Consider the following 24,536-nt stretch of genomic DNA (forward strand, 5'->3'; position numbering starts at 1 on the left):
AGAAAACATGTGAGTGATTCCTTGTTTGGGGTCATGAAATTCACATACTGATGCAGCCACACAGGCTCTTTTTTTACCAAATTCAGTAGGAGGGAGAACCAGTGCTGTCCTAGCCACACGGGAAGGTATAATCAGCATGTTTGGCCTTTCCTCATTTATCTCACATATATAACCATGAAGAGAAGAGGTATGGGGCTAAACATATAGAGAAACAGACTTGCCTATTTTAGTTATAAGGCATTTGGTGCTCAAGTTCCTATGTTTGGTGTTGTGGTGCAAAACTTTCTGATCTGTTTATTTTATGGAGATATAAAAATAGTCTATTTCTAGCACACTCCACCAGTAGACCAAATACAGAAACATATCCCTTTTCAACACCTATTTAGAGGGTCTGCCTCTGTGCTGCTCAACTGGTTTGCCAGAATATTTTCCTAAGAAGTGATGTAATATGCTGAGGATCAGACTTAACTCCTGGGCTAAGTAGCATGCTTCCATGGCTAGCCTGTGCAAGAGCTATGATTGAGTCCCTGCTTGTGTATCACTGTGGTATTATCTATGATGATATGCAAGATCACTAGCTGCCAAATCTGATTGAAAACTTTTATGGTTACACTTGCTGCCATAATTTTTTAATATTGTTTTTAACTCTAAGTTATGTCCCAGGTACCTTGGATCCTCTGTTTTCCACAGTGGCACCTCCTCCCCCGACTATGTCCGAGCAGCTTCTGGTGACTGCCTGGGTGTCTTAAATGGGGATCTCCTGTTCAAGGTTCACCTGTTGTACCCACATGAGCCTTTTCTTGATACAGGCAGCAGGCGGATGGGACACTGCAAGATGCGGGCATGCTGACATTATCAGTTCCTGAGGTAACACTGGAGTTTCCTCATGTGAAACCTTGCCATGTGGGACCATAAGGACTGAGGATGTCATACACCCCAATGTTCTGAAGGACTCCGTGTCAGTAATTTGATTTTGCTATGCCACAAATCTGAAGTATGAGGTCATGAAAAGCACCTTCTCTGAGGGAAGGAATGCCTTCTGGTTTGCGGTATCCAGGGCAGCAGCCAGGAACAGAACTTTTATTTTGGATATTAGCCATGATTTTAACAGGACCAGAGGGAATTCTAGACTTTGGAAACAAGCTAGGCTAAAATGTAAAACTGATTGTGTCTCCTACAGGGTTGGAGCCTGAATCGGGCTTTTGGTAACGCAGTAAGCAATTACTGGAGCCAGGTACTTTGTAAACATGCTTGTTACAGTTGATAAACCAAAGAGCAAGAAAACAAATTGGTATGTAGCACCCTCTGGTTTGACTCGAAGGTACTGGTTGTCTGTCCTGACTGTCGGCAGGTGAAGGTAGGCATCTTTCAATACTACGGTAACCTTGAAAGTTTGAGGAAAGAAAAGTCACAGAAGGGCCTGCATGTAGGTGAAGGTAGGCATCTTTCAATACTATGGTAACCCTAAAAGTCTGAGGGAAGAAAAGTGGGAGGAGATCTTGCAAAGTTAGCACTTTGAATTGTGGCACTTATGGAACGGGCCATCACAGGCCATCTTTTCTTGTAACTAGAAAAATGACTTCATGTAAAAACTATGTGCCTTATTTCTGTTCTAATGTGCTGTCTATACCACCTTAGTTCAGAAGCTCTAGTAGTACAGGTGTTATCATATATCTTTGTTTCCTGACTATTTAAGGAATACCACAGAACCATGGTCTTTTTATGAATTGGAGTCTGTAGCCGTACCTCAAAATTCTTAGGAACCACGTGTCCTGAGAGATTTCCTCACAGTTTTAAAAAAAGCCTCAGATTAGTTCTTATTTTTCTGGTGTGAAGAGGTAGTGGAGAGGAGTTTGGGAGGGTGTGTACTGGTGTGAAATTTAAGAGTGGGGTGAGAAGAGTGTCCCTTTTGGTAATCATGCCATTTTCTCTTGAAACTGGCCTTTGTTCTCCTTTGCTGTTTACTTTGGTCATGGGACTTGTGTAAGGTGCAGATCTTAGTATGGTAGTTTCTACCAGAGACACAGCACAGTGTTAAGGACCACAGTCAGAAGATGCTGATCAATTGGCAGATTGGGGAGAATGCACTTGTCTCATAGCACCAGATCAGAGGAAAGGATCTTGTTTTTCTTTTGATCCTGTTAGAATCAAGGGGTGACAGATAATGGAATGGCATCAGATACCTGATGAGCCTGCTATGGCTCTTTTTTCTTCTACGGGGGTGGGGTGGGGGGCTATATTCTTCAAACTTCTACTTCAAGTTAGGTGCCAAGTATGAATTCCAAAGGAAATAAATTCTATAAACACTATCAGTTACCTCAAACTGAGAATAAAAATTCTCTTTCATTTCCCAAACTGTTAAAACAAACACAGAAAATCTGGCACCTGTGCTTCTGCCTTCAATGTATAGTTATAAATTATAAAATAATCTTTTATAAAGCAAAAGTAACTATTCAAAAACGAGTTTCTATAAATTTGTTAGTTGCCTTTGATAAAAACATTTTTTCTTTTCTACGGGAAGCTTTACCAAAATATCAACAATTAAATACTTGCAATAAGTATTTATAGAATAAATATTTTTTTAAATGAATAAACACATAACAATGCTTAGAACAAAAAACGATAAGGGAAGCAGTAAAAAGATAGACTCCGCAGCTTCCAAAGCAAAGTTTAATAACTGTGCAGTCCATTCAACTCAGCACAGTACCAAAGAACTGGATAAAAACAGCGAAAATAGCTCACAGAGAAAACAGTAGATATAATAAAATCCACAAGGCACAATTACAATGTTCAGTAGTTGTAGTAAAATCCACAAGGCACAAATAGAAAGTTAAGTGCTTTCACCTAACTGAATGTTAAGCTTCTTCAGAACAATTTTCACACTTTCTAAGTCCTGTATATATACGTATACCCATTCAAAAGAACCAATGGCAATGCTGTCAATTAACTCCAACATGAATTTAAAAAGAAATGTACCATTTGTTAGTTAAAATAAGCAAGCACATTTAAAAACTTATTCAATACTGCTATAACGTATATACAAAACTTAATCTCCTTTAATAATACATATCTATTGCAAAGAGATGTTGTTGACAAATAACAATAACCAATTCCAACAAGATATACATGCTGGTCTCATAAGTTAGCTGATCTTAGCTTCAAAACACTGGAAATACTAATACAATCATTCAAGCCAGGGATTTTTCCTGCATCCAGTTTTATCTGCCATTATAGTTCCCTATACTCCAGCTTGCTTTCCCAATTACCACCCCTGGCATCACCTATAACCTGTTCTATAGCCATAAACCTAAATTTATAGTTGGGACATGTTAATAAATGTAAAGTGCACTAGTTTCCTTTTGCTTCGTTCATAATTTTTTCTCCTGAGATTCCTTTCTGTCTTTCTAATGTAAAAGCTGTAGCATGATTCACACACAACTAAATATACCACCCCAGCACTATTGCAGGCATAATAACCGTTACTTCTAACCCTATATTCCCTAGCTGTTAAATTAACCTCCTCCTTTCTGAGAATGTACCTACATTGATTGCATCTATCACACATATAAGTACCCTTCCTAATCTTATTTCCTTTGTTGTAATTACTACCTACTCTTTCACATCTTTCTTTAAGATTTAAATCTTTCTTTCTAATAAATTGTGGTACATCTGAGATCCAACACCCTGTTTCCTCATGAATTTTCAGACTAGCCCAATGTTTTCTAATAATCCCCTCCACTTCAGAAGAATTACTAGTGAAAGTATGGATAAAGGCACTGTCGTGTTCTACCTGGACGCAATCATGGTTAATTTAAGTGTCACTTCCTTTACCTAACAATGGAGGATATTTAACTTCCCTTTCCTGGATCACTTCTTCCATCAAGGTTTCCACCATACCTATGGGATAATCCCTCTGAATGAATAGTTCTTTAATAAAATTCACATCCTGGTGAAACATCCTATCCTCACTACACATCCTCGATAATAATCTGACCCTTGACAATACCGTTCTTCTGATAGAAAGGGTGACTACTCTCAAAATGGAGATACGAGTTAGAAAATGTATGTTTCCTGAAAATGGTAGACTGAAAACAGCTATGTGTTGGATCTTTATATAGAGTGAAATCCAAATAATTAATTTCCTGAAGGGATACTGTGTGAGTAATCTAAAAAATGAGGTAGTATCGTTAATGTAAGTCAAGAAGGCAGTCAATTCTTCCATAGCCCCATCCCAAAGAATACAAATATCATCAAGGAATCTGGTATAATAAGTTATGTACCTAGACCACATAGTTTCCATGATGTATTTTTTCTCCCAGTAATATAATACTAGGTTGGCATATGGGGAGGTGCATGCTGCCCCCATTGCCACACCACTTTCCTGATTGTAGTATTCACTATTGAAACACATGTAATTGTTCCTCAAGGTGGTTTCCAGAAATTCAATAATCAATTTAATAGTGCAAGCATCCAAATATCTGACTTCAGTCAGTACTTCCTGAAACCATTCAAGGCCTAACCCATGTGGAATGCTGGGAAATAATTCCACAGCATCCACAGTAACCAAGATTACTGTGTTACTGTATTTGTCATAAGTCATATTCTTTAAAAAGTCCCATGAGTCTTTAGTAATGTGCTTTAGTGAACCCAAAAACCTCTTTAGGTGATAGTCCACAAATATAGCCAAAGGCTCTGTGATATAACCAGCCTCTGAGACAATAGGTCTAAAAGCCAGATTTTCTGTTCCCTTGCGCGTTTTAGGTATCCCAAATATTACCGGAATACGCGTTTTTTCCACATAAAGAAATTGTATAGTTTCTTATTGATTGCTCCCTGTAGCAAATGATCCTTTAGATAATACTGAATCTTAGCACATGAAACATGTATCTCATTTTTTGATGCTACACTATATTTCTCTTCATTATTTAAAATCTCAAACATCTTTGTTTCTTAGTCAATGATATACATAAGTACAACCGCACCCCCTTTGTCGGGTTTCATAATCCTACATATATTTTGAACCAATTCTTCAATCAAACCTTTTTCCAAATGATTTAAATTTCTCCTAATTTCCTTATAGTTATTTAACTTTCTGATGCCCTGCTCCACATGTTCTTCAAATATTCTCAAGACCGGATTAAGTGGGGGATTAAAGGTGCTTGGTCTCCTCAAATTGTGTTCGTCCCTACTTCTCCCTGTAAAAAACAACTTGAAATTCAATTTCCTCAAGAATAACTTGAGATCAACCAAGGTGTTAACCATATCAAACGGTCTAGTAGGTACAAACTGAACGCCCTTTGTAAATAATGAAAAATGTTCATTTTTTATCTCCAAATCTGAATAATTGAAAATATTAAAGTTGTTCTTTATAATTTTTACCATTCTTCATGACCACAATTTCCCCTATGCCATCTCTATTGTCTATCTTTCCATGTATTGTCCTCTCCCCTGACTGTTCTTCCTCGTGAAATTCCTGTTGTTGCTGCTCCATCCTCTCCCCCTGCCTCCCTCCCCTGAAACTGGTTGTATTGATTGTACATATTGTATTGTCCCTGTTTTTGTTTGATTCTCTCACTTCTCCTTAGGGGGGGGATTCTTCTAAAGGGATGTTGTGCATACTTTTGGAATTCCTAACTTCCTGTGTGAGCGTTTCATCATGCAAATTTTCCCCTTCCAAAATCCCATTGCTGTAAATTCTCTTTGGGGGTGGATAAGCTTTTCCCTCCCTGTATTCAATCAAATCCCTCTGTAATTTCCAGACCTTCCTTGCTATTACATTTTCATAATGTGAATCAATCTCCTTAAAAACAGCATTATATTTCATTTTTTTCTACATTGAAAAGACAGTCACTTGTCAATTTGTCATGCAAAGCGTTCACATCTTTAATTACATTATCTCTCTGCATTTCATAATTTCTAATCATTAATTTCAATAATTCAATCCCAAATTTATTAAACAATTCTAACAGTTCCTTGTGGAAAATGCTATTGTTTTCAACATTGTTGGGATATTTACAGAGCCATAGCCCCTTAGGTACTCTCCCAACTGCCACACATTCATTTAAATAGTCAGTCTCAAGCTGTAAAGTTTTTAAATGCAAAAGCTTTTTTTGAATACCTTAAGAAGATCGCTGTAAGTTTTGTGCAACTGGGGTCTGTCCTCTGAAAAGCAAAACCTCTTTAATGCCCAGTTTTTGAATGTAAAATCCATTTTGTTCAATTCCTGATTGATGCTCAAGGAATTCACCGTACTAGCATTCGCCGAATGCGAACGCATATCCGCCATACTAGCAGTCGCCTCCCTCGTCTGTCCAGCTCCGTTCTGGTTGGTCAAAGCCGAAAAGGTGCCAACGACATCACGTAACTCCTGCTGGTTGCCTGGCAACACCGGCAAACTGTACCTAATTAAAGAGTTTTGGTTCGTTACGATTTGTATTAAAATTTCAAGCATTTTGTTGGATTCTCCCCACGTTACAGGAGAATTATCACGAATATCATCCACATCTTGAAAGACACTAGGCAGTTCTTTTAGGGAAAGATTCTCTGCTCCTTCAGCCATGGCACCTCGGAAACAGCCAAGAACAAAAAACGATAAGGTAACCAGTAAAAAGATAGACTCCACAGCTTCCTCACATAACTACGCATACTTAATACTCTTTCATGACTTATAGCTACCCTAAATATTCAATTAATAATTCATTCCCCAGGATTCAGCAAGCTTTGCATGGTGTGCAGGAATAGTGCAAGAGCTGCTGCAGGCAATATGGCCGACGTGCGATCCAGGAATGAGCTCCCAGGACGTGCACGAGCGCTCCTCCACTATTCCTGCACGGACACAACCCCTGTATGCTAATTACCTCATTTGCTGGTGAAAACCATGCAAATAAGGTGAATTAGCAATCCAGGAAGCAGGCAGGCGTCCATGCAGGAATAGTGTAGACTGCAGAAAGATATTCAGCCAGTAGCTGAATACATTTCTGCAAACTACAAAATGGAGGCATGGCAGCTTGTAAAAAAGCATGTATTATAAGGGTTAGGCATGCCAATGACCAAATATATGTCCAGGCATGAAAACTAATTTCAAAATCATAAAAAATAACTTTTTTTGCTGATTTTGGCCATTTAAGTGTGGGCAGTGGTGCGCAAACGGGATCGGCCCAAAAATAAGAAAAAAAGCTGGAAATAAGCTTTTAAACCAAAATCATCATTTTTCCATAATAGTCAATGGCATGCATAACACAACAAGACCATGGAATAGTGGTTGCTAAGGGGGAAGGCTGAGTATCGGTTTTGTAACCATGCATTAGCAGTCAGTTCTATGCAAATGAGGGGAATGATACTGAATCACAGATTTCCCCTCAGTGCTAGCTTGCACCCAAACTGTGTAGGTGCAATAACACCATGGTCTAAGCCTAAGAACTAGATGACCTCATGAGGGGGAGTGTCATGACTGCTGTAAGCTTATTGGAGCACAGTGACCAGTGTTAGCCCTTAGCTAAGCACAGCTATGGAAGGGGGTGTGTCTGAAGTTGCCTTGCAGTATTTACATTGCCTAAATGGGTGTGCCCACCACGCACCAGGTTTAAAAAAAAACAGGGAATAGCAGTTGCATTCACATCTGAGCAATGGGTTTGTGTGGTGCACCTCGGGGCTTAAGCAGGAAGGCAATGGGAAGGGAAAACAGCAGTAGGAAGGTAATCAAGGAGAACTAGCATAACTGGCAGGTGAAATGTTTCAGAATCTGCCAATCACACAAGCAGCCGAGCACAGCACACTACTATAAACTATGCAGACATCTTTCACTCTGGTTTTTCCCACAAACTCTACACCATTGGTGTAAACAAATGGCGAAATTTTACCTAACAAAACCAACAAAATGATAGGGGCTGCTGCCGCTCTCATAAATCAATATGTGGAAGAAACTGAGGGTGGTGAGGATGAGAATGCTTATGCCCAACCCACAGTGAGGAGAAGGAGAAGAGTGTACAGACCAAGGGTAACCTACCAGGGGCTACATGAGCTGGAGATAGTGGAGCGCTATAGAAAATTGTTGAGCTGTGCCGCCACACCTCACACACAGAACCAACAGAGGGGAACCCATCCCAGTGGATACCAAGGTATGTGTAGGCTTAAGTATACTAGCCACAGTTACCTTCCAAAGGCCAACTGGGGATATCATGGGGATCTCACAGGCATCAGCATCCAGGATACTCCACCAGTTCCTGGATGCCATGTCAGCACATGCTGGTGAGCACATATATTTCCACAACACCCATGAGGCACTGACCAGCAATATGTGTCTCTTCCACCAAATAGCAGAATTCCCTGAGGTAGTGGATGCTATAGACTGTACACACATACACATCAAAGCACCAGCTGGTGAGCAGGGTAGGGTCTACATAAACCGCAAGGGCTTCCTCTCCATCATCTCCCAGGTTGTGTGCAATGCCCAGGGCATTATAATTAATGTGTGTGCTGGCAGCCCTGGAAGCTATCATGACTCCTATATCTGGCATATGATGCAGCTGTACCAGAGATTTGCCAGTGGGGATATCCCATATGGCCACCTAGTGGGGGATGCTGGTTACGCACTGGAGCCGTGCTGATGACACCCATCAGACATGCACAAACACCTGAACAAGAACTTCATAATGAGGCACACGCACAAACCAGAATCATAATAGAGCGCATTTGGGATGCTCAAGTCACGGTTCCAGTAGCTGGACAAATCCAGTGGACCCTTGCAGTACTCTCCAGCTACATGTACCCAAATTTTCATTGTATGTGCCATGCTACACAATATGATCCTGTGGAAACAGCTGCAGCAGGAATAGCATGAGGCAGGGCCACATAGCCCCCCCGCTCCCCACCATTGCCAAGGCCAGCACAGGCGCAGGCACAGATTGACTTGGAGGAGGAACAACCTAAGCCTGCCCATGTAGGCAGAAGGAGGCGTGCCCAGTATGCCCAGGCTTTGGCAAAGAGGCAACGCATAGCAAATACACTGACACGGTAGGAACCCAGGGAATGACATCTCTCTCTGACTTGCACATACAGTAAAAGGGATGCCAAACATGACATTACCTGTGCTTAACCATGTAAAGGGAGTGTACTATGTGCATCCGACATAGCCATCCCTTCAGCACCATCCTCAAAACTGGCACAGCCACAAGGAAAGTCACTCTCCCTATCAATTGTTGAATGGAGTAGTATGTTCTGCTACTTGTATCTATGGTATGGATGTGAGCATGCAAGGGAATCAGGTGGCTGAATGGGATGGCAGCAGATAGTAGACACCTATATGGGTAGCATGAAATCCATAACAAATACTGGTGTCAACATAGTAGGCAGTACTAGACATGGTGACAAATCCCACTGCAGGACATGTGGTGGGTCAAATGTGTGTCCACAGAACACACATGCATGTCAGTGAGGCTCACATACCCAACAACAGTCTCAACCCGCAGGGCAGGTCTAGATAACCACAAAGAAAGGCTGTACTAAGGCCTCTGATTGATGGCAACAGAGAACAGCCCCCCTCCAGACCTACACAGGCAGACTACAACAGTTCAGGCAGTTGGATGTTAGTTATGAAGGGTAAGAAGTCTGAAACTGAAATGTAGGTCAATAAAACTTAAGATCTGTACTCCACTGATATGCCTCTAATCTGCATGATAGGTCAGAATACAGAATGAAATGGAAACCAACAGAGTACCTGAAATTCCAGTACAGTCATAACAAATGTTTACAGTTGTCAGGTGTGGCCCCTCCACAGTCCTACGTAGAAATGTATAACATGTACATGTGGGTATAATAACAGTGGAGCACAGATTACCTTAGCTGGCCAAATTAGCAGGACAGATTGTTGCACGTGTACAATATGCAGGGCTCTGTGTGTTAGGTTGTTGTTTGTTGTATATTGTGTGGAAGTGGTCAGTGTGTAGTCATGGAGGGGTGTGTCCCAGTGGTCTATGGCCAGTACTGTTGATAACAGGGACAAGTTCTGACAACTGCAGTGCTAAACACAATGCACCCCAGCAAGACGGAAATCCAGCAGTAATCCATACTAATTGTTCAGATGTAATATCTGTCACCATCTAAAAGATGGACATGGTATGAATGTGGGCCTAGACATACATGCAATACACAGGTGGAAATATCCTAGACAGAGTAAATAAAATGTAACTGTCAAATGGACACATCTTTGGAATTGTACATACAGGTTAGCAGCACATTAGTTGTCTGTGTAGTATGGAATACTGATGTAGTCTGGCCAAACACTGGCAGACCACAAAAGGCACAGTTATGAAGTACTGAGAAACTGCTGATGTCTCTGCACAAGCCAGCATAAGGGGAATGCCCCACGTATATTTGTGAGTCAGCTGCAAGAAGCTTCCATAGCACACATGCACTCAGCTCACCCCACCATCAGCCACAGGTTCATCACATGTCATATCCCTGCTGTTGGGAATGAGTACAGTATGATCCCCACTTCTGTATGGGAATACTCACAGGATGCAGCATGCTGAAGAGGTGTCCCATGCAGGTGTGTCCCTAGCTGTAAGCAGCACCCTGCCAGCATCCACACCAATGGATTAATAAGGACAGAAACTATTGCCATTAACACCTTGCACACCTACCCTGTCACTCCAGGGGAATCCAGTGGCTTGCAGCCTGTTACTGTAGAAGTAACAAAATGCGCTGGTTTGCTACAGATGTCCTGCATTACTACCAAATGCCCTACAGTCCTCTGTCAAAGGCCAGTGCCTCACCCATACTGCCAGTGTATATGTTATCTCATGGAGTTCCAAATAATGACATAACACAATCCACATAACACAAATGCAAGGCCATGTCGACAAATCCAAGTAGCATGCCCACCATGTCCTACTGCATGAACTGTGGACCAACCCCTGAATACCGCTGGCATGAAGGGATAACTATAGGGATACTTATCAGATATCGCTTGCATAATGTTAGGAAGAGGATGGAATAACGGGGGGGGGTGGAAGCATGGACGCCATGGAGTGTGTAAAGTCTGAAAATCTGATGTGTGCCCATAGTATCCCTGCCTGCAAACCCAGGAATGGGTGGCTACAAATCTGCTCGTAAACCACAATGTGAAGGGGAACTGACCAGATATATGAGTCCTGCCTCTGGGTAACCTGTGTGAATTAGTACAGCTGAGAGGTATGGCCACAGCAAGATATGGCCATTCTGTCACATTGATAGATGTACAAGTAGGGGATCCTCAGCCACCACAGTACCAAGATGCTGGACCATTTACACAGACCCATCAGCAAGTGTCTGCAGCTCCCCCTCTAGAATGGCATGAGTGTGCAAGAATATGTAGGCTGCGGACCACAATACTGGACACAACCTCATTCATCTTGTATTCCCCAGGAAATTACTGTGAGCAAACAAGTATATCTGTCAGTAGTTGATGACATAATACATCACAATGCAAAACAGTACATATGTCTGAATATGTCTGCTAACACCAAACCCATGTAGCACAAGCAGCAAAGACACAATTAGTTACAGTATCCCACTGTCCTTTGCCCATTGTGACTCCATATTGTCAGTCTATCTACAGATATCCTGCAGAAACAGGTTGCTAGCTGTAGGTGTAGAACACAAATGCCTGCACTGGAGTACAACCTACCTGGAATAGATTCACACATTCAATAAAGAAGGTCATACTGGGCATGCTCCCACGCTTACAGAAATGAAGCCCATGTCTGACAACAACAGTGGACTATACATATCTGTCATTTGCAGACTTCTGTGTACACACACCACATTGCACACGATCCATGCTTTGCACATACATCGGATAGGAATACGCACATATATCCAAGGACAACACACTATAATAGGTCAAACATACACAAACAGAGATGTGGGGAAGAGAGAGACAGACAGTGATAAAGAGCTTCCCATCACGAGGCCTGTCCCACCCACCACACATCCAACTGGCCAATATCACATGATGTGCCAATGTCTATCACTGTAGACATTTGCTTCTGGTAGCCCTCAGCACTATAGTGTCTATGATGCTTGTGATAGCTGTGTAACATGACAGTACAAGTCATTACACATCTAGCAGTCGTATACACAGTCCTGTCAAATGTAAAGTTGTGTGTGATTGAGTGTTGTGTACATTTCCAGAGGAATGGTTTATGGCCCATTCACACACACTGCACTCCCCATTGCCCTAGTTTAGCTAGCTTGCTGATGTCAGTCACCTTGAAATACCCCTTTGCACAAAAATCATCCCTATAAGCTTTGTGGTGCGTGCAATAACTGCGTAATGCTATAGCATGACATACTAGTTAGGTAGGAGTTCTAATCCCAGACATAGCAGCTGTGAAAATGTGTGTGTTTGTGTGTGTGTGTGTGTGTGTGTGTCTGTGTGTTTGTGTGTGTAGGGATCAATGATTTTGAGGCCATTCACAGACACTACACCTCCCATTGCCCTACTTTAGCAAGCCTGCTGATGTCAGTCACCTTGAAATACCCCTTTGGACAAAAGTTAGCCTTATAAGCTCTGTGGTGTGTGTGATAACTGCGTAATGCTAAAGTATAATATACTAGTCAGGTAGGAGTTCTAATTCCAGACAGGGCAACTGTGTGTGTGTGTGTGTGTGTGTGTGTGTGTGTGTGTGTGTGTGTGGGGGAGGGGGGGTATCAATGATTTTGAGGCCATTCACAGACACTACACCTCTCATTGCCCTACTTTAGCAAGCCTTCTGATGTCATTCACCTTGAAATACCCCTTTGGGCAAGGGCTAGCCCTATAAGCTCCATGGTGTGTGTGCAATAACTGCATAATGCTATAGTGTAACATGCTAGTTAGGTAGGAGTTCTAATCCTAGACATGGCAAGTATGAAACTCTGTGTGCGTGTGTGTGTGTCTGTGTGTGTGTGTGTGTGTGTGTGTGTGTGTGTGTCTGTCATCAATATTGCGTGTGGAGGTTTCTGTGATTGTGTAATGACAGGATGCATTGTCGGGCGGGTTTTGCTAAATTATTATATTGCGGACCTACTATATGTCACAATGTCCACCTTACAAGGACAACAGATCTCAAACAACAGAGAGGCTGGTGTAGACAATCCACAGCCCTACATGTGACATTATGGATCGGTGAACAATATAGACAACCTTTGTATTACTCAGAGAACACTCTCCACCCATGTCTCTTATGCAAACACACTTGGCTAGGTAACAACCACTATATTGTTCTTTCCCTGCATATTGCCCACAGATAGTAACCATGATGTGATTGCAGTGGACTACATGCCTGTTGAACACAAAAGTGCCACTGACATCAGAATGTACTGTGATGTGTAACATCTCCTGAATGAGTGTGTGTTATCCAGCAAGTAAAAGGACAAGGCACCTGCTCCATCCCTACAGTAGGCAAATAAATGCTTACAGTGGTCCTTTGCTATGTTCCCCACTTAATGTCTGGAACAACTGTAGAGTCTGCAAATGTAAGCCACAAAGGGAATACCATGCCTTATACATATGCCTTGTATGGATAGATGCCACTAACTCCACTGAATACCTGTATCATGCTGCCAATGTAGGTGCAAGCACGACCTCAGTTCCATAGCCAGGTCTCACTACATGAGGTCAGGAATGCCACATCAGATGATAATAATCTGTCCACACAACATGCCCCAGAGACCCCAAGTACACTTCCACACGTCAGAACATGCATGTGGGACAGGTGCACAACCCAGACACTGTCCATGTTATGGAATATAGATCACATACATGGCAAGCATTGCACAGCACTGGCCACCCACAATAGTAACCCAGATGAGTGGATGGTGAGTACAATACCCAATTGCGTGGGCCAATCCAGGGACTAAACCCCTCACCCACACTGGACACCATTGTCATGTGGCCTGATGCCAAGGTATTCCCTTTGCCTAGTCTTGTACAGCCTTCTGGCACAGTCAACTACTGCACACATGTGAAGCAATGAAGCCATGCATGCCAGTACTAGCAAGTGAGTGTGAGTGTCTGTGTGTGTGTGTGTGTGTGTGTGTGTGTGTGTGTGTGTGTGTGTGTGTAGATTAATGATTTTGATGCCATTCACACTCACTAAACCTCCCATTGCCCTACTGTAGCACACCTGCTGATGTCAGTCACCATGAAATAACCCATTGGCCATATATCAGCCTGATAAGCTCTGTGGTGCATATGATAACTGCAAAACACTGTAGTGTAGCAAACTAGTTAGGTAGGAGTTTCAATCCTGATCCTGCCAACTGTGATAATGTGTGTGATTCCCTGACAGAGTGTGGTTGTGTCTTCCTTGACACCTGCTTTTGTGGACAGTCACATGTACTACACTTTTCCTATCTCTCCTTTATCACTGTTATTGATGTCACTCACCTTCAAAGATACCTTTGGACAGTTGTCCAACATGTAAGCTCCATAGCGCGTGCAATAACTGCATAACAATGTAATAACAATACATAGGTAGAGGGTTGAAACTCAGTACTGGTAAGTGTGTGTTTGTGTGTGTGTTATCATTGTCCTGTTGGGGTAATTGTGTAATGACAGGGTCCATTGCAGTGTGGGTTTTGCCACATTATTATATTGAGGAGCTACATGTCCCATTGTCAACATTACAAAGCCAACATTTTCCAAACATTGTAGAGGTTGTTGTCGACAATCCTCAGCCATAAATGTGTTATGTACAGCCATGTGCAATTACCATGTGACAGTATGGCTTAGTATACAATACAGGCAATTGTCATAATGCCCAGATATCACTCTCCACCCATGGATCATACACAAGCATGCTTGGCTCTTACTCTCCTACTCCCTTCCTTTCTTACTTTGTCTCTATCTGTCTCTCTCACTCCCTCTCTGGTGCATGTGAAAAAGTGCACCTGCTTTCCTTAGGAAGCAACTTGAGTTTTGTAAGTAATGCTCATGATCAGTTCATGACCTGTGCATGAATTGCAGTCCCCCACTAGCTAACTGCATCTGGAATAGCTGTGGTATCATTCCTATAGCCAATTGCATGGAAACACACTCCTATAACTAAGCACTTCATGTGGGTGTTGGCCCTTTTCCTTTACTGTGAGAATGACGTTATGTGGGTGTTTGACAAACAGCATCACAGAGGGTAGTTGGATATACCTCTTACAACATACACTGTGGAAACAGGCCACTAAACAGGAAGGGGATGTTCCGGACATGGGGACAGAATGTAAGTATAGCTCTTCTACATTTGAAGTAATGTTGGTTTAACAGGGTTTCTGTGGATATGGTTGTTCTACATGATTTAATATCTGTCATGACAGTGTTATGTGGTTGAGAAAATTCTCACCTGTATGGCTATCTGCAGACTGGCCAGTGTATGGAGTCTTACATGTGTTGTGTTACTCACACATTTCCTATCTTTAGAAATGCAGTAGATACTCTGAGGATTGCAGTCAGTACATTGTGACATCCATGTAAGTTACTGACTTCATATCCCTCAGAAGACATATGTCACAACAAACCCTGTTACACCAGTAAATGTATGGGTTTATCACAGCAACATGTCAATATTGGCCCTGTGTCTGTGCCTCCAGCCACAACTCTGTCAACCTTTGTACATATGTCATGCAGTAAGAGGTGCATATGTACAGTACATTTACTGACATCATACCTGATAAGCCAGTGAGATATCAGACTGCTAGACATCTTATGTATAGTAGGCCTTATATTTGAGGAAAAAACCTGGACATTCTGTTGTAGTGTGTATGTTAGTGAGGTCCGTGTACTTATGGTGATTGTTGACAGAGTGTGTATTGTGAATATGTACCTTGGCTTGTGTACAGACCGTGGTAAATGTCATTGTTCTTGGTCCTGTTCTATCTGATGTTGCATGCTGTTCCAGTGAATGGTACGTTATCGTCATACATGTTTGTAGGGCCAGACCAACACATGTCCCATACCACAGTCAGGCATTGGACTACACTGTGTATTGGCCCAGTATATGTAGGGTTAGTGTGTGAGTGGCACATGTGAGGATGGTGTTGTTCATACAGTTCATATACTGTAATATTAAGTATGCTTACCATATGTGACTGTGGCTGTGTTGAGATTGGTTGTGGGTATGCACTTTCACACATGTGTCTGTTACTCCATGCTGTTACATGCCTGTAAAGCCTGCTATATTTGCAAGTACATGTGTATTCCCCCATAAGAAATGTAGGCCAGTGTTGTGGTAGTCTGCCTGCAGTTTGCACAGTGCTTTGTGACATGCCTAGCAGCTCGGTGTATTTACCCAGTGTGATGGTATGTCCAGATATTTGTCAGATGTACTGTTGTGGGGCAACCATAACTGTTGTCTATATCTGACAAAGCAGTGGGATGCTGTACATATGTATGAAACTAAATAATGGCTAGTATGTGGGCTTGAGACCTCTGCTCTTCCAGTTATTATGTGTCAGGACAGACAGGAGTGTGTGAATGCATAAACTGTGTGAGCATATCTATTCCAGTATTTCCATGATATCCCCATTTACATGGCTGTAAACATCCACTTTGTCAGGTTTGGTCCACACGTCTTGCACTAAGGGCTGCTATGTATAGCTCTGGACTGACCAGAGTGTGTTAGACTGTCCACATTTATTGGTCATATCTCTGCTGTATTCCACAGGATCTTTACTGTGATATCTGTGTGGTACTGCACTATGATGATCTTATGATGTCTGTCAGTAACTGATGGCGTACATGTCAATATCAGATGTGACTTCCCACACATTTCTATTAAGACAACCCCTGTTACAGTAGCAACATTCTACATTTATACCTGCAATACTTACATGACATCCCCTTAAACTAAGAGGTTGTGACTATTGGTGCTGAGGTATGACTCTACTACATGTTATGGACATATGTTATACATATATGTGTGTGTGTGTGTGTGTGTGTGTGTGTATGTGTGTGTGTGTGTGTGTGTATATATATATATATATATATATTACATTACATGTACCTTGTTACACTCTTCAACATAAGGGCTACCTGGAGCTTGCAGTATCAGCACAACACTTTTGTACAAATGGGTAGATAGGCATGGGTTACCCTCTGAGTCCTGGCAAGTGTGTGTATGTGTGCAAGTGTGTATATTTGTAGGATACATCATTCTGAGGCCACATTCTCCTAATACAATACACCCTGCCATACAGTTTAAGGGATAATGATGTTGCTGACCATAGGAGAGCCATGACAAAGCATCACCCTACTATCCCTGTGGCATCTGCAATAAATGCATATCCCTGTAGTCGCACTTTTCAGATAGACAAGAGACTGTACTGTAGTCCTGGCCAATGTGTGATTGTGGGTATGTCAGATTATTATCATGGGTTTCAGTGATTACAATATCCAATGTGGGGTGGAGGTGCTGGGTATACTGTCTTTATACCATGGTACCCCCAGTACATGTCACAAGGTCCACTGTTTGGGGATCACTGTCACCATCAACCATACAGGTAACGTATTACACTATCCAGCCCAAAGATGCATATGCTGTGTACAACTTATCTGTAACAGAATGGACTCACTGAGAATGTAGTTAGCACTGATAAACCCAGGTCTTTCAGATGTGTGTATGACTGTTATGTGTTAGTCAATGTGTATATGACAGTATGTCACAATATGTATTGGTCATCAACAACCAGTACATCCCCCATTACCATACTGTACAAGGCCTGGTGATGTTCTTCACTTAACAAGTAACCTGGGATACACCTCATCCTAAAAGCTGTGTGGTGTGTGCAATTAAGGCCACACATATTAGTAGCAATAAGTACCTAGGTAGGGGTTCTACTCTCAGTGTTGCCAAGTAAGTGTGTGTGTGTATGTTAAGGGATCTAGTTCAGTTTACAGAAAATATATGTCCCAGGATGTCAACTTTCTGAGAACTGACTGGCAAATGCTAACATTTCACAGGTATCATCCTGTGGAAATTCATTCCATCAAAACTAGTAATAGATGTGTAAATGCCCTCTTCCCCACTGTATAGCTGTACAGTGATACTGGGTTTGGTATATATAGCTGGGTGTGGATCTTGTGGACACAGCCACCATCACTGCAGTTATTGTTATGTGTATCCCCCACTTAATCAGCTGTAATACTGTACAGTTTATGTTAACAGGTTAAGTAGTTGTCAATCACACTATTTGCAGTTCTACACCACCCCACACCCTCCAAAGGGTAGAGCTATGCCACCCACAGCAGCACACCTATGTTTACCAAGTTGAAGACTGCACTACATTGGGGAAGGGGACATATACTCTGCCAGTACCATTGTCAATGACATTAAACTAGCAGACAATTTCCCAATGTGATGTTGTACCTATTCTGTCTTGGTGGAATTACATAGGCTAAAATGGGTTCCCTGCAAAAGTACCTACATCCATGTGTACAATATTCTCTGTGCATTGCATCAACACCAAAGCCTCTGTGTGTGTGTGTGTGTGTGTGTGTGTGTGTGTGTGTGTGTGTGTGTGTGTGTGTGTGTGTGTGCGGTATACACAAACATGTGATGTGTACCACCCAGTACACTTACCAATGTCCACTGTAGAAGGGATGCTGACATCAGCCACCATGCACTCAACTGTATACACCCCTAAGACCTATCAGGCATGTGACACATTCAGTAACTGTTATACAGACCTGTGACTTGTGTTTAGCTGTACCCATGATATGGCACAGTCAAGGTGTCACCACAATGCCATACCCCTTGTAGGAAACAACAGCAGACCGACATCCTGCTGACACATGGACACCTACAACACAAATGGAATACATTATGGAGACCACAATCACTCAATGTTAATAACAGCTATAATGCATTATGGCTGGACAGCTACACATCCTGACATGTAAGCATTAAACTTTAGCACTGAAAACATGTTACACAGCATTACATTGGTACACCTTAGTACAGTCACCCTGTGCATCAGAACCATATTAGCCTGTCCCTGTATAGATGTTTTGGATGACAGGTATGTGGCACAGGAATCATCATATGCACATGGTGTGTTGTGGGTTTGCTAGAGACCTAGGCTGAGCCATGTGGTTGACATCATGTGTTTGTGTTAGGGGGTTTCATTATTAATTGGGCTGTGCAGATGTAGTGTGTGTAGGTATGGGGGTGCCCTAGCTGTGTTGGTGATATGTGTGTGTATGCATGCACACAGTTCTGCCATGTGGCTGCCCTATACAGGGGTTTGTTGGACAGCTGCAGATCGTACCTGGCAGGGTGTGCAGTTCACCGTCTCCGGCCATGGACATGAGAACTGTGCCTGCCAGGGGTTCCACGGGCACCACCAGGTACAAGCCAAGATATGGTATTCTCCCCTGATAATGACATATATTCTCTGGTTCTGGGTCCCTCTTGTGACTGGCCAGGGCCACGTGCATGTGGCCTGCTATGTTGTGGTGTGGACAGCTCCCCTTCCCTGCAGTGCTGGTGCTGGTACTGGCACTACAGGAACAGCTCTGACTTGTTGCACGTCCACGTCGACCTCCACCTGTGTCCACATGACCTATGTCCACATGGCTGTTGCACTACTCCCACCATATGCTCAAGCACAGACATTGCACAGTTGAGGATTCCTACCATCTCACCCAATCGTCTATCCAGGACCTCTGCAAAATAATGGTGGGCACCTGCAAGATCATGGATATTGTCAATAACAGTAGAATAAGTAGCCCTTTGGAGCCTCAGACCATTTCTGGTATAACGTTCCATATGTGCCTGCGCCTCCATGATGGCCTGAAACATGCATCTGGTGACACCAGCTGTGGAACTTCTGCCAGGGGTATGATGACCAGCAGCCCTCCTACGAGCACCCCTTTACATCTGCCTGTGTGGTACCTCGCTGAGCATCTGGCTACAGCTGCTGTGTCCAGACAGACTTGCCATAGTCACCACACTGTCCTGTCCCATGCCACCACCCACCAACTGTCCATCTATGTCCACTGGTGATGGGGTATGTATAGGCAAAGTGACTGTGTGCGGGGATGAGGTGGATAACAGTGGGATGTCAACTGATGGCACAGCTTCAGCCCCTGACAACCCTGCCTGTGCCTCACCATACCTATCATAATTGTCAGAGTCTGTATGGGCACTAACATCAGTTTTCCTGCAGGAGGGACCCTGACCCACCTGGGCACCTGTGAGGGGATAACAAGAAATGCACTTTAAGACCTGTGCGCCATTGCTTATCTGTGCACACACATGCACACACACACACACACACACACACACACACACACACACACACACACACACACACACACTTATAGGTGAGGTTGCACAAAGATATTACACACAGACCTCTCATTTCCCATCTGTCAACATGCATGACATATGGCACTCAAAAGCATGCACTGCAGCTATAGTCAATCCCTGTTACCAACATTATACATCTCTGTGATGCATGAGTTGTGTTAGTAGGTGATGCCTCTCCCCCTGGAACACACTGCACCCATGTACACAGTACTGCTGTGCACCTGTTCAGCACCCTGGCATGTACTGTGCACCATACCTCACAGGTATACACCCCACTGTTGAATGTGTATATGTGTATCAGTTATGTTTGCTCTGCTGCTCACAGCCTCTATGTGTCTAACACATACCTGGGAAGATATGTGGACAGATGTCAATAGTGAATGCCTGATGTCTGATTTGCAGATCTCATTATCAGCAGTGCATGTATGAGCAATAAAATAAAATTACACTGACAACCTTCAAATATTACTGTGGCTATGAGGAGTGTACACACCCTTATTGACATGGCACCCTCTTCCCTAATATGCCATGGGGCCACAATACTGCATATGTTAACATTACACAAACCTGATATGTGACATATGACCTGTGCAATCAAATGCAGTATGAAAAAATGTGTTAGTTGTGCAGATGCTAACTGAGATGCATACAATATGTGGGTGCATAAGTGTGTACACCCTTAACATGATGGTTTGCTGCATCAACTGTTGAGTGTACTACAGCAGTAACTATTTCTGAAAGGGATATACTAGCATGGCCCATCTGCACTTGCCAGTATTTGGTCACTCTTCCCTACAAATGTCCCCCAACTCTGCAAGATTGCAAGGTCAACTCATATGCACAGCCCTTGGAGGTCACACAGTGCCTTCACTATTGCTGTGGAGTCAGGGTTATGTCTGCCACATTTCATGACCTTGACTGTGTGCAGATACAGCCATTCTTAGTGAGCTTTGGATGTCTGCTTCAGTTCATTCTTGTGTTTCAGGATGACGCCGCTCCCCATCCTCAGCCTTTTTGCAGATGCTTGACAACTATGGGCCACACATGAGTGTCATTTTGCAGTGTCCCAAATTCAGAACACCATGTGTACTGGCCTAGTCCCTGCTATTAAACGGTAAACATATAGGTGTACACTGGTACCAGCAAGGTACAGATGGGGATGGTGGGCCTGAGGTGGAATGAGGTGTTGCTTGTGCAGCATATATATATATCTTCATTGATACTGTCTGTAGGTTTCAAACTTGGTCTTGGTACACCATTACACATTGCAACACATGCCTTTGAGGGACTTTTAATGTTATGCATATGCTACCTGTAGACAGTCTGGCTGATGTTTCCTGTGAAACAACTGTACCATCTGATGACCCTAACCCATAGGCCACACTTATGCAGAGTCCAGGTGATTGTCAACACAGGTACTGCACAGCCAGTACTTGCTAAACATTCCTGCAACTCCTTCAGTGTTGCAGCATGTTTCTAGCCAGCCTCTATGACCAGTTTGCAACATTTGTCATCATCTGTCTTGGATGGCCATCTGTTTATTTTCTACATTAATGTTGTCCCATACTTCCTTGTCACATACATGACTGTCTGCACTGTTTGCCATAGTATATGCAATGGTGAGGTAAGGTTACATGCCCCACTCCTGCATGCTACCTGTTGGGCATGGGATCCATTCCATGGCTGGTAAGATGTGTGTAAGCCATGGCTGCCTCTGTTACAGGTGAGTGGGCAAATGTGATGGGATTACGTCTTGGACAGCAGACCATTTCTTGGTGTGACATTGAGGACCTGTACTTGATGGAAGGTGCATACTCATGAAGAGTGAATGCTGTCAGTACCTCAAAAGCTGCTTCCACAATATGTTATTTGGAGTGTGTGCACACATATGCTTCCAGTGTTTGTTAAGGTATGTATTCCCCATATTTGCTGTCCTAACATAGGATTCCATATTACACATTCATTGCTCATGTTAGGACCACATTACAGGTTGTAAGAGTTGTAGAATGTGGTATTGTGATATGCCATTGTGTAGATCTGTAACAGCTGCCATTCTAATAGTGGTATATACACTGTTGTAGCACTGTATAAGGTAATGTTTCAGACATGCTCCTACTGTAGGCCATTTGTCCCACCATTATGTTTATCTCTGTACACACATCTTGCAGTGACAGTTGTTAGTTATATTGCAGGACTCTTGCATACCCTTCAGATATGCCACCATGGTGACACTGTGATGCAGTGCAGTTAACTGCAACAATAAGTGAAGATGTGCAGCATGCATTATGGGTAGGTGTGTTAAATGTGTGCATGACAAATACCATGGCCATAACATGGCCGGTGTATTGGCAAACCTGAACAGAACATCATACTCACCAACCCCAGAGGTATACCAGAGGGACCTACATAGTTGTGTGAGAGATGTGATGTCAGTAGCCACACCTGTGGCATTGGTACAGGGTGGAAGCAGCATTTCAGTACATCAACAGTACAAACCCACACTATTATAGATTAGGCACATCTGTTCATTACTACACTGCAGCAACAGACTATATATATATTTTATCTCACATATACATGATGAAACTTTAAAGATGCAGATGGGTAAGCAACAGTGGTCTACTGATGTGCCCTGTGGCCTTACCTGCACCCTCCACATCCATTGTGTGGGTAGCACCCACCTTCACAATGCTATCAGCTGGGTCTTTGCTTTGCTGGTGGGGAGGTGCCCCGAAGCTGGCTAGTAGCTCCTCAGCATGTGTTGGGGGGGCTGGATAGCATGACCCCCCTATGGCTAGCTGGTCCCTCCTAACTGTAGCAGCATACTGACTGGCATGGTGGAGGAGGTCAGTGCACCAATGTCGGACCTGCTCATAACTGTGGTTATGCAGGCTGACATAGTTTACCCTGTGGATGAGCTCATTCCACAGGGCAGTCCTCTCATGCAGATCATGGGCTGTATGGCCAAAGAGGGTGTGGTGGTGCTGCACCAGGTAGTTGATAATCACATCATTTTCCTGGGGGGAATAAACTGGCAGCCACTCCCTAGATATGGTGCCTAAAAAACATAAAGAGGAAAAAAGGTCTGAGGACTTCATACTGCAAGGATGTAATAGTTGTTAATTGACATCTCTGTCTCCCCCCCACTATATCTGCAGCAATAATCTGAACACGCAACTCAACGGGTATGTTTACAGCAAACCTACTGTTGGGACACATATCGTATTGTATGACAAATAGTGCAATGTGTTTTTAGTCATGTTTCATGTTCAAACACTATCATTGGTGGCCTATTGCTAACAATGTCACCTGCATGCCATATACGCATGTGTTCTATTTCCTATGTGACTGCTCCAAATCTGGTGTTTTGTGTTAAACAGGATATCTATGCATGCTGTTAAGAGTAATCCTGGATTGTGTGGACTATTACTACCCACATATGTTCTATAACTGTGACATTAAGAGCATGTTTGGGAAGCCTGTTTCTAGCAGAACCACCTCTCCCACCTCATCTGGCCATGTTACCAGGCCACAGCACATCTGGGACCCACACCATGTCCTCATCTTCTGCTGTTCCTGCACTACCTTCAGGTGGAAACACCTCAGGAGATGGTGTTCATTTCCCCACAGGAGCACACACAGACAGGATGCTGTCACCTGAAGTCAGGTCCAGGGTCTGGTGCATAGGGAGCTCCACAGAAACTTGGGGGATCTGCTACACCACCTTGAGGCCCTCGGTACACAATTAAAGGGTCCGTATGCTGCTCCTGCTCAGCCCCCATCTCAGGCACCTTCAGGGCCATGAAGTTGCAGTTGTGAGTGCCTAAGGGTGGGGACCTTGGTCCTACTGTTTCCATTTGGGGGCTCATGGGCTTCCACTTTCCAAACACCACTCCCCATTCAAGGTGTTTACCCACCACATGTGTCATATACTGCCCCTGTATGCTGTCTTGTCTGTCTTCCAACCCAACCTACCTCCCCAAATATACCTACTATCTTTCCCCAACATACCAATCTCACCTTCACAAACAAGGGCAATGTGTTCCCAACATGGATTTCACACTGGACATAACTGTCTATTTTGCACCTGCTTACTACTGTATATAAATGCGTATAGATATGTGTGATGTTTTTTCAAACATATTGTGCAGCACAGTCATTCAACAGTAGGGGAAATGTATTTTATATATATATATATATATATATATATATATA

At 43.1% G+C, this 24,536-nt stretch overlaps 1 protein-coding gene across 1 annotated transcript in view; it reads right to left on the minus strand.

Annotated features, from left to right (window-relative positions):
• The window catches only part of DOCK3 (dedicator of cytokinesis 3), a 4,843,230-nt gene that overhangs the window by 1,075,787 nt on the left and 3,742,907 nt on the right, over positions 1–24,536 (minus strand). The window lies entirely within an intron of this gene.

The sequence above is a fragment of the Protopterus annectens genome, chromosome 7.part0 (genome assembly GCF_019279795.1).
Source record: "Protopterus annectens isolate FY-2018-M chromosome 7.part0, PAN1.0, whole genome shotgun sequence".
NCBI classification, from domain to species: Eukaryota; Metazoa; Chordata; order Ceratodontiformes; family Protopteridae; genus Protopterus; species Protopterus annectens.